At 45.9% G+C, this 13,184-nt stretch overlaps 1 protein-coding gene across 1 annotated transcript in view; it reads left to right on the forward strand.

The window, feature by feature from the left end:
* EPHA8 (EPH receptor A8) overlaps nt 1-7,941 on the forward strand; it is a 129,954-nt gene extending 122,013 nt beyond the window's left edge. Inside the window, exon 18 of the transcript XR_004537111.1 lies at nt 7,919-7,941. The gene's annotated coding sequence lies outside the window, so the exon portion shown is untranslated. The remainder of the gene's footprint in view (nt 1-7,918) is intronic.
* The last annotated feature ends 5,243 nt before the right edge of the window (nt 7,942-13,184 follow it).

Consider the following 13,184-nt stretch of genomic DNA (forward strand, 5'->3'; position numbering starts at 1 on the left):
AGCCAAGGAGTTGCTAATCCTCCCCGCGCCTGAAATCTCTGTTTCTCATTAGAGAGACTGTTACTGTCTCCGTCAGATAACTCTTAAGAAAAAAAATAATTCCCCATATTTCTGCTAAGTAAAAAGTCAATATTTGTGACAGTTTCGTATCTAGAAATCTTATTAGTTTGCCAACTAAAGAGATGTTGCGGTGGGAACTGAGGGCTACGAGGACAACGGCATTTTCTGCTAATGGAAATAAACTTCCTGCAGATGCTGGAAGAGAGATGTGTTAATACCGGTACCTCGCACGTTAAGTCATCACAGAGACTCGATGATGGTACATAGGGGAAACTCTGTAAATAAGAATACCAGCACAAAAAAAGAGGGAGAGGGGTGTGCTGAGGGGCAGGCAGCAATCTTGGTTTGCTCGGGGGGGGGGGCAGAGAGGGATAGGCAGGGGGTCAGGGAGAGAGAGGCAGAAAAGAGTGGAGGGGGAGAGAGAAAAGGAGCTGATTTGGGGGAGGGGTGTGCTTGGGGTAGGCAACAATCTTGGCTTGCTCGGGGAGGGGGGGAGGCAGAGAGAGATAGGCAGGGGGCCAGGGAGAGAGACAGAAAAAAGTGGAGAGGGAGAGAGAAAAGGGGCTGCTTTGGGAGGGGTGTGTGCTGTGGGGCAGGCAGCAATCTTGGTTTGCTCGGGGGGGGGCAGAAAGAGATAGGCAGGGGGCCAAGGAGAGAGACAGAGAGACAGGCAGAAAGAAGTGGAGGGGAGAGGGAAAAAGGGCTACTTTGGGGAGAGGGGTGTGCTGGGGGGCAGGCAGCAATCTTGGTTTGCTCGGGGGGGGCAGAGAGAGATAGGCAGGGGGTCAGGGAGAGAGAGACAGAAAAGAGTGGAGGGGGAGAGAGAAAAGGAGCTTATTTGGGGGGAGGGGTGTGCTTGGGGTAGGCAACAATCTTGGATTGCTCGGGGGGGGGGGGAGGCAGAGAGAGATAGGCAGGGGGCCAGGGAGAGAGACAGAAAAAAGTGGAGAGGGAGAGAGAAAAGGGGCTGCTTTTGGAGGGGTGTGTGCTGGGGGGAAGGCAGCAATCTTGGTTTGCTCAGGGGGGGGCAGAGAGAGATAGGCATGGGGCCAGGGACAGAGAGACAGACAGAAAGAAGTGGAGGGGGAGAGGGAAAAAGGGCTACTTTGGGAGAGGGGTGTGCTGGGGGGCAGGCAGCAATCTTGGTTTACTCGGGGGGGGGACAGAGAGAGATAGGCAGGGGGTCAGGGAGAGAGAGACAGAAAAAAGTGGAGGGGGGGAGAGAAAAGGGGCTGCTTTGGGGGGAGGGGTGTGCTGAGGGGCAGGCAGCAATCATGGTTTGCTCGGGGGGGGGGGGGGGGGCAGAGGGAGATAGGCGGGGGGTCCGGAGAGAGACAGACAGAAAGAGGCCAAGGAGACAGAGAGACAGAAAGACAGACAGTCACATCTATTCTAGCACCCGTTAATGTAATGGGCTTAAAGCCTAGTTGACTATAATTGACATTACTTGGTGCTAATTGGAGAAGAGTGTGGCATTGCGCTTAGATCTACGGACTCAGCACCTAAGACTTTGGGTTCAAACCCCACGCTGCTCCTTGTGACCCTTAAGGGCAAATTCTATAAGAAGCGCCCAAAAGCTAGGCGCCGATATAGGCACCGTTCAGCGCGGTTCAAGTACAGTTGGTTGCTGTTGTAGCGAATGGCGCTGAGCGGCACCTATTTTGGAGGCGCCCAAGAAATAGGCGCAGCTAAAAGTTAGGGATAACGGAATGTTGCTACAGCTTGGGTTTTGGCCAGGTACTAGTGACCTGGATTGGCCACCGTGAGAACGGGCTACTGGGTTTGATGGACCATTGGTCTGACCCAGTAGGGCCATTCTTATGTTATATTATTGGAGGGTGCTTTGACTTAGGCGTTACTAGGTGTCCTAAGAGTTCAGCGCCAAACTCTTAATTTTAAATTAAATTTTTTTTTGATTGGCTGAAACTAGTGTGGCTAATTAAGCCAATTTTTAAAAATGCTGCGCACGGTTTCCAAAGTTATGCATCGCTCGGCATCCTATACAGAATCTGGTCCTGAGTGCCCATATTTTTCGCAGTTAATTTTTGGTGCACTTTCATGAAGCTACCCCTACGTTTGCACTTCTCCCTGTCTACTCACAAATTCTCAGATGTGAAAATTACCCTATATATTATTTGTGCATTTATTCCTGCTTTTTGGTACACACACGTTTTCAGGATTAAGTTGCATACATATGAGTATGCACATGTCTCAAACGGTGGGCATATATGCTGGCTCCATCCTAGTCCCCCCCCCCCCCCCCCGGCAAAGCCTCTGCTCAGCCTGGGTAAAGTTATTTCTATTGAGATTGCGTGGGCATAAAATTCATCTTCATTCCTGGAGAGCAATTTTACAAAACTCTTTCCCTGCATGTAAATACTGTTTTACCCATACAAACGGCTTTCAAAATTTTGGTCCTCACAGTACTGCGACTGTCTGATTTTCTAGCTGGGACACTTTGTGGGAATGCTGCAGGTCAGCACACGATAGGCCTCCACTGTGACTTATCCTTGCCCGTGGAGAGAAAAAATGGAGACACGTCAATTACCTCTCCAGAAGCAAAAATCAATCTTTCTGTGTGCGCGCATGGGCTCTATAGCCCACAAAGACACCTTCAAAACTCCTCTCTCTTTTTCTCAAGGAAACAACTTTTTTTCTTAATTCCTCTCCGTGCAGAGGGAGATCTTGACAGATCTCTAGCATCGAGAGTAAATTGTTCTTCCATAGCCCTGCCACTGGGATGTCCAAATTAATCCCCCTGGTTCAATTCCCTCTGCCCGTGTCTTAGGCTAGGTTTAGGGCAAGATAGGAAGATTGAATGCTCTTCAGTGAGGGGCCCATCTGCCAGGAAATGTGATGGATCTAATACTATTCTGGGAACACGGTTAGCCTGAGTCCCAAGAAAGCCTGGCACCGAAAAAAAAAACAACCTCAGGGTTCAATATTCAGCCAGCAGCGGTCAGTGATTTTTAAGGCGGGGCTGAATTTGACTAGCCAATGCCAAGCCTTATCTCAGCCCTGACACCGAATACCCATGTCTTGCATGACCACCAGAAGTACCCAGGTGCCCGCTGACAGTCAGTACTGGCATAACTATCCTGGCAAATCAGGACTTTTTCTGCAGCACTGAATATTATGTGGGCAGTGCCCAGATAACTTCTAGGTCCGACCCAACTCCACCCCTCGGTGGTCAGAGAAGATGTTCAGAGACATACCTATGGGAGTGTGTGGCACAGCGGTTAGAGCTACAGCCTCAGCATCCTGAGGCTGTGGGTTCGAATCCCTCGCTGCTCCTTGTGAGCCTGGGCGCTATTGAAAAGAAAATGATTGGGTAGATACTCAACACGTTACACACAAACATGTCTTATTTACCATCTGTTCCTAAATTCCAGCTCTTCCATCTTCCTGCTCTCAGGGGTTCCTTCTCTTTTTCCCTATTTCCCCTATCCTTGCATTCCATTTTCTCCTCTTTTTAAAAAATTTATAATAACATAGTAACATAGTAGATGAGGACAGATAAAGACCCGAATGGTCCATCCAGTCTGCCCTTAGCTATTTCTGGGCAAGAATCCAAAGCTCTACCCGGTACTGTGCTTGGGTTCCAATTGCCAAAATCTCCGTCAAAACCTACTCCAGTCCATCTACACCCTCCCAGCTACTGAAGCCCTCTCCAGCCCATCCTCAACCAAATGGCCATATACAGACACAGCCCAGTACTGGCCTTAGTTCTTCAATATTTACTATTATTTTCTGATTCTAGATCCTCTGTGTTCATCCCACGCTTCTTTGAACTCAGTCACAGTTTTACTCTCCACCACCTCTCTCGGGAGCACATTCCAGGCATCCACCACCTTCTCCGTACAGTAGAATTTCCTAACATTGCCTTTGAATCTACCACCCCTCAGCCTCAAATTATGTCCTTTGGTTTTACCATTTTCCTTTCTCTGGAAAAGATTTTGTTCTACGTTAATACCCTTCAAGTATCTGAACCTTTGAATCATATCTCCCCTGTCCCTCCTTTCCTCTAGGGTATACATATTCAGGGCTTCCAGTCTCTCCTCATACGTCTTCTGGTGCAAGCCTCCTATCATTTTCGTCGCCCTCCTCTGGACCACTTCAAGTCTTCTTATGTCCTTCACCAGATACGGTCTCCAAAACTGAACACAATACTCCAAGTGGGGCCTCACCAACGACCTGTACAGGGGCATCAACACCTTCTTTCTTCTATTGGCTATGCCTCTCTTTATAATGATATCTGTACATTGATTCCTTAAGCTTGCTTGCCCTTCGCCCCCCCCCCCCTCACACACACTGTTTCATCATTTTCTGCTTCCCGTCAGTGACTTGATGAGATGCTGAACTAACTCCAGCTCTTCAAATCTGCATTAGCTCCTGGGCTACAAATCCAGTTTATCTCAAGCCCTTCGCTTAGCACGCTATCGACAGCAAAGGCTTGTCACCTGCCACGAGAGGCCCCTCAAGGTGCCAGGTATGACATTTAACAAAACGCCAGACACCGGCTCTGTCAGCTACGGCATTACTCCGAGCGTCTGGCTGTTTATTCTGTGGGCTTTACGAATCCCAGGTGCTCTTTTCAAGCGGAGGGGATATTAATCCTGGTGTCATGGCCAAACTCCCAACACAGGCTCTGCAATCCGGCACCTGCCGAAATCCTCTCTGCAGAAGGGAACTAATTAGACTCGGAACAAACTGTCCTGATTTCCAATGCCTCTGTCCCTTATTAGATTGGTGCATTCTTTGATTAAAAGTGCTTTGCTAATGATGAATTACTAATCATAACCATAATGTTTGGGCAAAAGGTCTTGTCTGGCTCTCAGCGGTGCCAGGTGATGTTTCTTACATCCCAAGAAGCATTATCTTCATTGCATGCTGTGCAAAATTACACGGTGAAACAAAATTTGTATTTTATTTTTTGTTCCTGGCTAATAAGTGTTCTTTCTTAATTGCTTGTGCCACAAAAGTATAGAAAATGGCTTTCATTCTCCTCAAACTTTGCTTTTGTGACCAGGAGAATGATATTTTGAAATTTACCTCTTTTGCAGAACATTCCAGAATGATTCCAAGCTGAATAAACTTTAAAAAAAAAAAAAATTTGATATTTCGCATATCCTACAATTCTATGTGGATTGCAAATTATTCAGGTACTCAAGCATTATTCTCTGTCCCGGCAGGCTCCCGTTCTAATGTACCTCGGGCAATGGGAATTAAGCAACTTGCCCAGGGTCACAAGGAGCAGTTCAGGATTCAAACCCACAACCTCAAGGTGCCGAGGCTGTAGCTCTAATCACTGCACCACACTAAGTTTCCCTGCTATCACTGCTTTTGGGACAACAGGGACACAAAGGTACACTACCAAAGGCAGGAATGGCTACAGCAGACCGAGTTCTCTATGGGGAGAAACAATGTTAAATGGGAGCCACTGGTGGACCCCCCAGAAAATGCGGATGCCACCACTGCACATCCAATTGGGTCTAATGAAACAATCTATCAGAGCTCTAGATAAGGAGTTAGCAGCCTTCAAGTACCCTCTCCAAGGTAGTGAGAACGAGAGGGCATTCTCTAAAGTTGAAAGGGGATAGATTCCATACGAACGTAAGGAAGTTCTTCTTCACCCAGAGAGTGGTGGAAAACTGGAACGCTCTTCCAGAGGCTGTTATAGGGGAAAACACCCTCCAGGGATTCAAGACAAAGTAGATAAAGACAGGTTGTTCACCCTCTCCAAGATAGAGAGAACGAGAGGGCACTCTCTAAAATTGAAAGGGGATAGATTCTGTACGAACGTAAGGAAGTTCTTCTTCACCCAGAGAGTGGTGGAAAACTGGAACGCCCTTCCGGAGTCTGTTATAGGGGAAAACACCCTCCAGGGATTCAAGACAAAGTTAGACAAGTTCCTGCTGAACCGGAACGTATGCAGGTAGGGCTACTCTCAGTTATGGCGCTGGTCTTTGACTAGAGGGCTGCCGCGTGAGCGGACTGCTGGGCACGATGAACCACTGGTCTGACCCAGCAACGGCAATCCTTATATTCCTTTGTACCTCCAAGACATCTTCCTTAATCTGTCTGAGGTAAAGGTCAAAGCTGGTGTCTTCGTCGGACCACAGATAAAGAAGATCCTGGAGTTCAAGGAATTTCCCAAGAAACTAACTAGGAAGGAGAAAGTGGCTTGGACCAGCTTTGTCGCAGTGGTTCAGGACTTCCTGGGCAATCACAAGGCTGAAAAGTACGTGGAGTTGGTTGAGGATCTGGTGAAGAATTACAGTAAACTGGGCTGCAGGATGTCTCTGAAAGTCCATGTCCTTGATGCTCCCCTTTTGATATTGAAGGAGAACATGGAAGCATCCTGAGAGGAGCAAGTTGAGCACTTCCACCAGGATATACTGGACTTCAAACATCACTACCAAAGGCTATATAATGAGAATATGACGGGAGACTACATCTGGGGGTGGATTTGTGAAAGTGACTTACAATATAATCCCAGATCTCAATAAACTACTGACTTCTAAATCTTCTGTGGTCATCTTTGAATAAGTTCAATATAAATACATGAGTTGTGATTCATATTGGAGAATGACACGGGGACACATTTTTCTCCGTCTCCGTCCCCACGAGTTTTGTCGCCGACCCTGTCCCATTCCTGAAAGCTCTGCCTTAACTGAGCTTTCAAGAATAGGGCAGAGACAGGAAAAGAACTTGCGGGGTGATGGAAAAATGAGTTATATAACATAAGAACATAAGCAATGCCTCTGCTGGGTCAGGCCTGAGGTCCATCTTGCCCAGCAGTCCGCTCACGCGGCGGCCCAACAGGTCCAGGACCTGAGCAGTAATCCTCTATTTATACCCTTCTATTCCCTTTTCCAGCAGGAAATTGTCCAATTCTTTCTTAAATCCCAGTACCGTACTCTGCCTTATAACGTCCTCTGGAAGCGCATTCCAGGTGTCCACCACACGTTGGGTAAAGAAGAACTTCCTGGCATTTGTATTAAATCTGTCCCCTTTCAACTTTTCCGAATGCCCTGGGTGAAGAGAGTGCATCTGTAGGTGTGCTCCCTTTTGTGGTTAGAGAGTGTTGGGAGCGGGAGGGGGGGGTACAGGTAAAGATTTGACCCCGTGTCATTCTCTAATTCATCTGTTGCCTTTTATGTCTTTATAAGAATGAAATGATGAAAATTTGGGGTTTTCACATTTTTAATAGGTAAACTGCAAAATTGACTATCATGAACACAAAAGCAATGGTTTTTGGGGAAATAACAGACATTTTCTATACTTTTTAGGCATGAGCAATTAGGAAATTACACTTACTGCCCAGGAACAAAAATCATGTTACATATTGTTATTTCAGAGCATCACTACATTTTTAGTACATTAGTATATATTGAGGAGGGGGGAGGGGCTACTACTAGATCTATGAAATCTAGAATCATTGAACATCTCAGCAAGATCCGCCGGGGAGACATGACAGGTCCGTTGACTCACCACTGGAGAGAAACCTCACATCAGTTTGAGGAACTATGATTTGTGATTTTGGAAGCCCCGCAGTTGCCCCGTGGATGGAACTTGCAAGCCCACTTATGGAAGAAGGAACAGACTTGGATATTCCATTGGCAGACAGTGGTTCCCCATGGGTTAAACCATGAGGTCGAATGATGGGTGTTCCTTCCCCGATAATTGACAGCGGTAGTCTTAGTACTTCCTCTTCCGGGATGATGACATAACCCCCTCAGCTGACCGCCACATTTCTATCAGAAGATTGGGAGGTATCCACCGGTAGCGTCAGGAGGCTTTTTAGGTGTTTGTATATTCTGTTACTCAATTTATATTTTTTTTGTTTTTGTTCTAGCATTTTTACCACTTGATCCGGGGAGAGTCCACCGAGGGAGTTCTCTGAAGCAGCCCGCAAGGGCGAAACGCGTCAGAACCCGCTTGAGTTCTACATCTTCACTCACTGTCAAGTGTGGTGCTTTTTGAAACTTTTGAAGCTATGTAATATTTAAATTTCACTGGACTTTACAACATTTGAGTATTATCACGTTTATTTTTTGACCACTTCATATCATCACCTTAAAAAGACTTGCAGCAGTGCCATGAAAGACTAAGGAGGCCACATGGTCTGTGGTTCTTCTACCTTATTAGAGCTTCTGAGAACTTGCTAGAGTCATATGAAATGGTGAGGTACCCTTTTACGTTCTCATGGGAACAGGGTTATCATATGGCTCCAGAAAAAAAGAGGATGGATTCAGACATCTGGGTTTTACTTTTATGGTTTTCAAGGGTAGTAAAACCTGGATGGCTTTTTTCTGGAGCCCAATGGTAACCCTATATGGGAATCCCATGGTAACTTCTTCTGTAGGATTCCTGCAGTCCCCATTCCACAGCTCTCTAGTCTGTAATTGCTACTTTTTCAGCATCTCCAGATCCGACTGATCTGAAGATAGGAAGATTGAACCAAGGACCACTAGCAGGGCAACAGATAACACTGCCACTGAGCCACCAAGCTAACCCATCTTACAGATACCTTCAAGTTTCAAGTATATTAGGTTTCTTGATTAATCGCTTAATCAGACTTCTAAGCGATGTACAAATTAAAATTTACATTTTTAGGTAACAATACAGTAAATAAATAAAAAAAAGACAAAATTACACTCAATTTAATATATTCATAACATTAGGTAAGGAGGAATGAAATACAAATCTTAAAGGAAAGAGAGAACACTAAGGGAAAATACAAGAGGTTAACAAAATAAATATAATACAGATAGAATGGGGTTAGCTGGATAATAAAATTAGTTTGCAAAGGCATCCTTTGTCTGCCAACAGCTCATTGCTACCAAGAAAAAGGCCACACGTGTTTTCTGTGCGCAGATCTTAAAGGAAAGTTGTTTAGGGCAGGATACCAAACAGTATCTACTTTATAATCCTTTGCTTGCTTCAATTAAAACTTCTTTGAGGAAAACCAACGTCCTCGGGTGCAAACAGCAAAGTCATTTGGTTGAATCCTTCCTGATAACTATTGTGTAGGAGGCACACAGTTGGTTCCTGGACGCGGCTGCTGTTCCTGGAGCCACCAAGGATTGGAAATGGTGTAGGACCTCCAGAGGCAAGAGCAGGGGGGTGTTGGGAACTCCATTCCTTGTCTAATAACAATTTCTATATGGAATTCAAATGTACCATGCTCTGATGGGAGCTGCGGCCTCTCTGCACACTCCACCATGACCAGGCAATGCAAAGGCTGAGTTGCAGAAGGGAGCTGGGCGAACAAATGCATATCTGGAGAAAACCTCCCAAGAAAGTGAGAATGAGGCAGGTTTCGAATAAAATGGAAGCCCAAAGGAGTAGAAAAGACAAATTTTTTCAATTTGATTTTATGGATCTCTTGTTTCTTTTTCTACAGCAAACATGCCCCCACCTCAGACGACTGATCTCATCTTAATTACTTCAGCGCTTTTTCTGAATATCTATATGGGATCCCATCACATTTCTTCTCTGCCCCCACTGTCCTGCTGAGGTCTCACTGCTTGACACTATAATTTACCAACACGGAGACCAGTGAATTATGAAATTAAAGTCACAAAAAAAGCTTTACTTATGCTTTAAGACATAACTTCCGTACCATTTGAGATTTTCTGCTCCATTAATTTGACTTCAGTCTCATTTGAACCACTTGTTCCAGCTCTGTGGCTGGAAGCCCCTGCTGGATATCTGATTAGGTTAGAAATAGAGTTCAACATGAAGCCCAGGGATCTCTTTATGCCCATGCGACAGGGAAAGGGAATGGGGGTTTTATATAGCAGTTGGACAAGGTGTATTAAGTGGTTTTACAATCAGGTATGCATTTTCCCCTATCTGTCCTGGTGGTCTCACAATCTATCTAACGTACCTGGAGAATGGAGGATTAAGTGACTTGCGCAGGGTCACAAGGAGCCATGCAGGATTTGAACCCACAACCTCAGAATGCTGAGACTGTAGCTCTAACCATTACCCTGCACTCTCCTCTTCTTTTACTAAAATCTGCATGTCTTCTGGGAACCTGTCAACAGACTGGGTTCCAACCTGGACTCAACCACGTTCTAGGATGCAGAAAGGATGACCCAGGGACTGGCAAGAGAGGTGGAAAAGCATTTGCTGCAGGGAGGCAGGAGAGAGGGGTTCATGGATACCCAGTGAAAAACAAACAAACAATCTCTTCATGTTAGTCTCATCACTGGATACAAACGAGACCAATTACAACACACGGGATAATTATCAATACATTGCAGAGTGTAAAAGTATGAATGTACTTTGTACCTAGATGGAGGGGTCAAGTCACATAACAGATCTTGGATTGTGAGTGCACTAGGGACCGAGAAAAGTACCTGAGTATGTAATATAATAAAATGGTAAGCCGCGCATGCGCACTAAAAAAAAAACGTGTTCCCTGATCTGTCGCGAAAAAACAATTGCGCATGCGCGGCCCCGGCGGCGGCTTTCAAATTAAAAAAAAATTTCCATAGCTGCGGCGGCCTTAAGAACATAAGAACATAAGAAGTTGCCTCCACTGGGTCAGACCGAGGTCCATCCTGCCCAGCGGTCCGCTCCCGCGGCGGCCCATCAGGTCCGCGACCTGTGAAGTGGTTACTGACCAATTCAATAACCTACCTCAAGTTCTATCTGTACCCCTCTATCCCCTTATCCTCCAGGAACCTATCCAAACCTTTCTTGAACCCCTGTACAGAGTTCTGGCTTATCACCTCCTCTGGAAGCTTGTTCCATGTGTCCACCACCCTCTGGGTAAAAAAGAACTTCCTAGCATTTGTTCTAAACCTGTCCCCTTTCAATTTCTCCGAGTGACCCCTAGTGCTTGTGGCTCCCCACAGTTTGAAGAATCTGTTCTTATTCACTTTCTCTATGCCCTTTAGGATTTTGAAAGTTTCTATCATGTCCCCTCTAAGTCTCCTCTTCTCCAGGGAGAACAGCCCCAGCTTTTTTAACCTGTCAGCGTATGAGAAATTTTCCATACCTTTTATCAGTTTAGTCGCCCTCCTCTGCACTCCCTCGAGTACCGCCATATCCTTTTTGAGGTACGGCGACCAGTATTGAACACAGTACTCCAGGTGCGGGCGCACCATTGCGCGATACAGCGGCATGATGACTTCCTTTGTCCTGGTTGTGATACCTTTTTTGATGATGCCCAGCATTCTATTTGCTTTCTTTGAGGCTGTCGCACACTGTGCCGATGGTTTCAGTGATGTGTCAACCATAACTCCCAGATCCCTTTCAAGGTTACTCACCCCTAGCCGTGTTCCCCCCATTTTGTAGCTGAACATCGGGTTCTTTTTCCCTACATGCATGACTTTGCATTTCTCTACGTTAAAACTCATTTGCCACTTATTTGCCCAGTCTACCAGTCTCGTTAGGTCCCTTTGCAGGTTTTCACAGTCTTCTGTGTTCCTAACCCTGCTGCAGAGTTTGGTGTCATCAGCAAATTTGATAACCTCACATTTTGTCCCGGTCTCCAGATCGTCAATAAATATATTAAACAATAGAGGTCCCAGCACCGACCCCTGTGGAACTCCGCTCGTGACCCATTGCCAGTCTGAATATTGGCCCTTTATTCCAACCCTCTGTTTCCTACCTGCCAACCAGTGTTTGATCCATCGGTAGATATCTCCTTGCACCCCGTGGTTCCACAGCTTTTTTAATAGCCGTTCGTGAGGTACCTTGTCGAAGGCTTTTTGGAAGTCAAGGTAAATGATGTCTATGGATTCCCCCTTATCTATCTGGTTGTTTATTCCCTCGAAGAAGTAAAGCAAGTTTGTGAGGCACGACCTTCCCTTGCAGAAGCCATGCCTTCCTCACCCCCGGCTCCTCTCTTGAACTGGACGGTCCCCGCGTCTGCCTACCCTTCACCCCAACACAGCGCATTTCCCCCCCCCCCCAACGAATCAATAAATCGAGCCGGGCCGCCCTCCGCAACAGACCAGAGGAGATCTTTGCAGCTCACCCCCCTTCCCTTGCCGCTGACCCGAATAACAAGTTCGATGACATCAGTGCTAACAACCAAGGTGTTCTATAAAGCAGTGTGCCTAATTCCCCTAGGTTTCCAGGATATGCACCATAAATAGGCATGAGATAGATTTGCGTCTCAAGGAGGCAGTGCATGCAAATCCATCTCATGCATATTCATGGTGGAGATCCTGAAAACCTGACCTGGCTCCGGCTCTCGAAGACCAGAATTGCCTACCCCTGCCCTAGTGTGTATCTCAGAGGGGCGTGGCCATGTGTCTCAGAAGGGGGCGTGGCCATAGCAGCAGCTGTCAGGGACATTCTGAAAATTTGCACGCTAGTTCTGAAATTCTGGGTCAGCACTTACACCCAGTTTCAGCAGGTTTTAAAATCTGGTGCCCAAAGCACTTAGCGCTGATTTTTTTTTTTTTTTCCAGTGCCTAAAGTTTGAGCATCATACCAGAATCTGGCCCTGAGCCCAGATTCTAATGCCGTTCAGTGAAAGGGTCCCTTAGTGCATTTACCTCGCAAATAAACCTCATGTGGATCAATCCACGGGGATGGAAGATCAAGGACTACCCCCGTTTTCCTCCTAAATTGGTTCTCGACAGAACTTTCAAAAAGCTAGCAATCTGAAAAGCTATTTCTAATTTCCAGCTCACAAAATGGCCTATTTGGGAGACATCGATAAGTGGTTAATATGAGCTTTGATATTTTTAGCTCCTTGCTGTGCTTCTAAACTCTCTCTCTCTCAGTGCTTGTTCTCTTAATAAGTAAGTCACAGGTTTCCCCATTTATTCTGCATCAGTTTTAGAGAGCTGCTGCCATCTATCGCTTGAATTGTTCCAGGAACATTCCCTACACATTGACGCAAAGTCTGGGAAAAAGAACCAACTTTGTCTGACTTCACTTCTTATCATTTCTGCAGTGGCATAGTAAGTTTCAAATTTATTTATAAAATTTTTACCGCTTAAACAGACTTCTGTACAGTGTAGAATAAAAACAGAGTTGCAATGGTAAAACAATGTTAGAGCTTGAGAATAAATCGACAGGGGATGTTAGAAAAAAACAAACAATAAACTCTGGCAAAAGACGAACAAGAACAGAAGGAAAAAGGGGGAAGA

This window comes from Geotrypetes seraphini, chromosome 15 (assembly GCF_902459505.1).
Source record: "Geotrypetes seraphini chromosome 15, aGeoSer1.1, whole genome shotgun sequence".
NCBI lineage: Eukaryota > Metazoa > Chordata > Amphibia > Gymnophiona > Dermophiidae > Geotrypetes > Geotrypetes seraphini.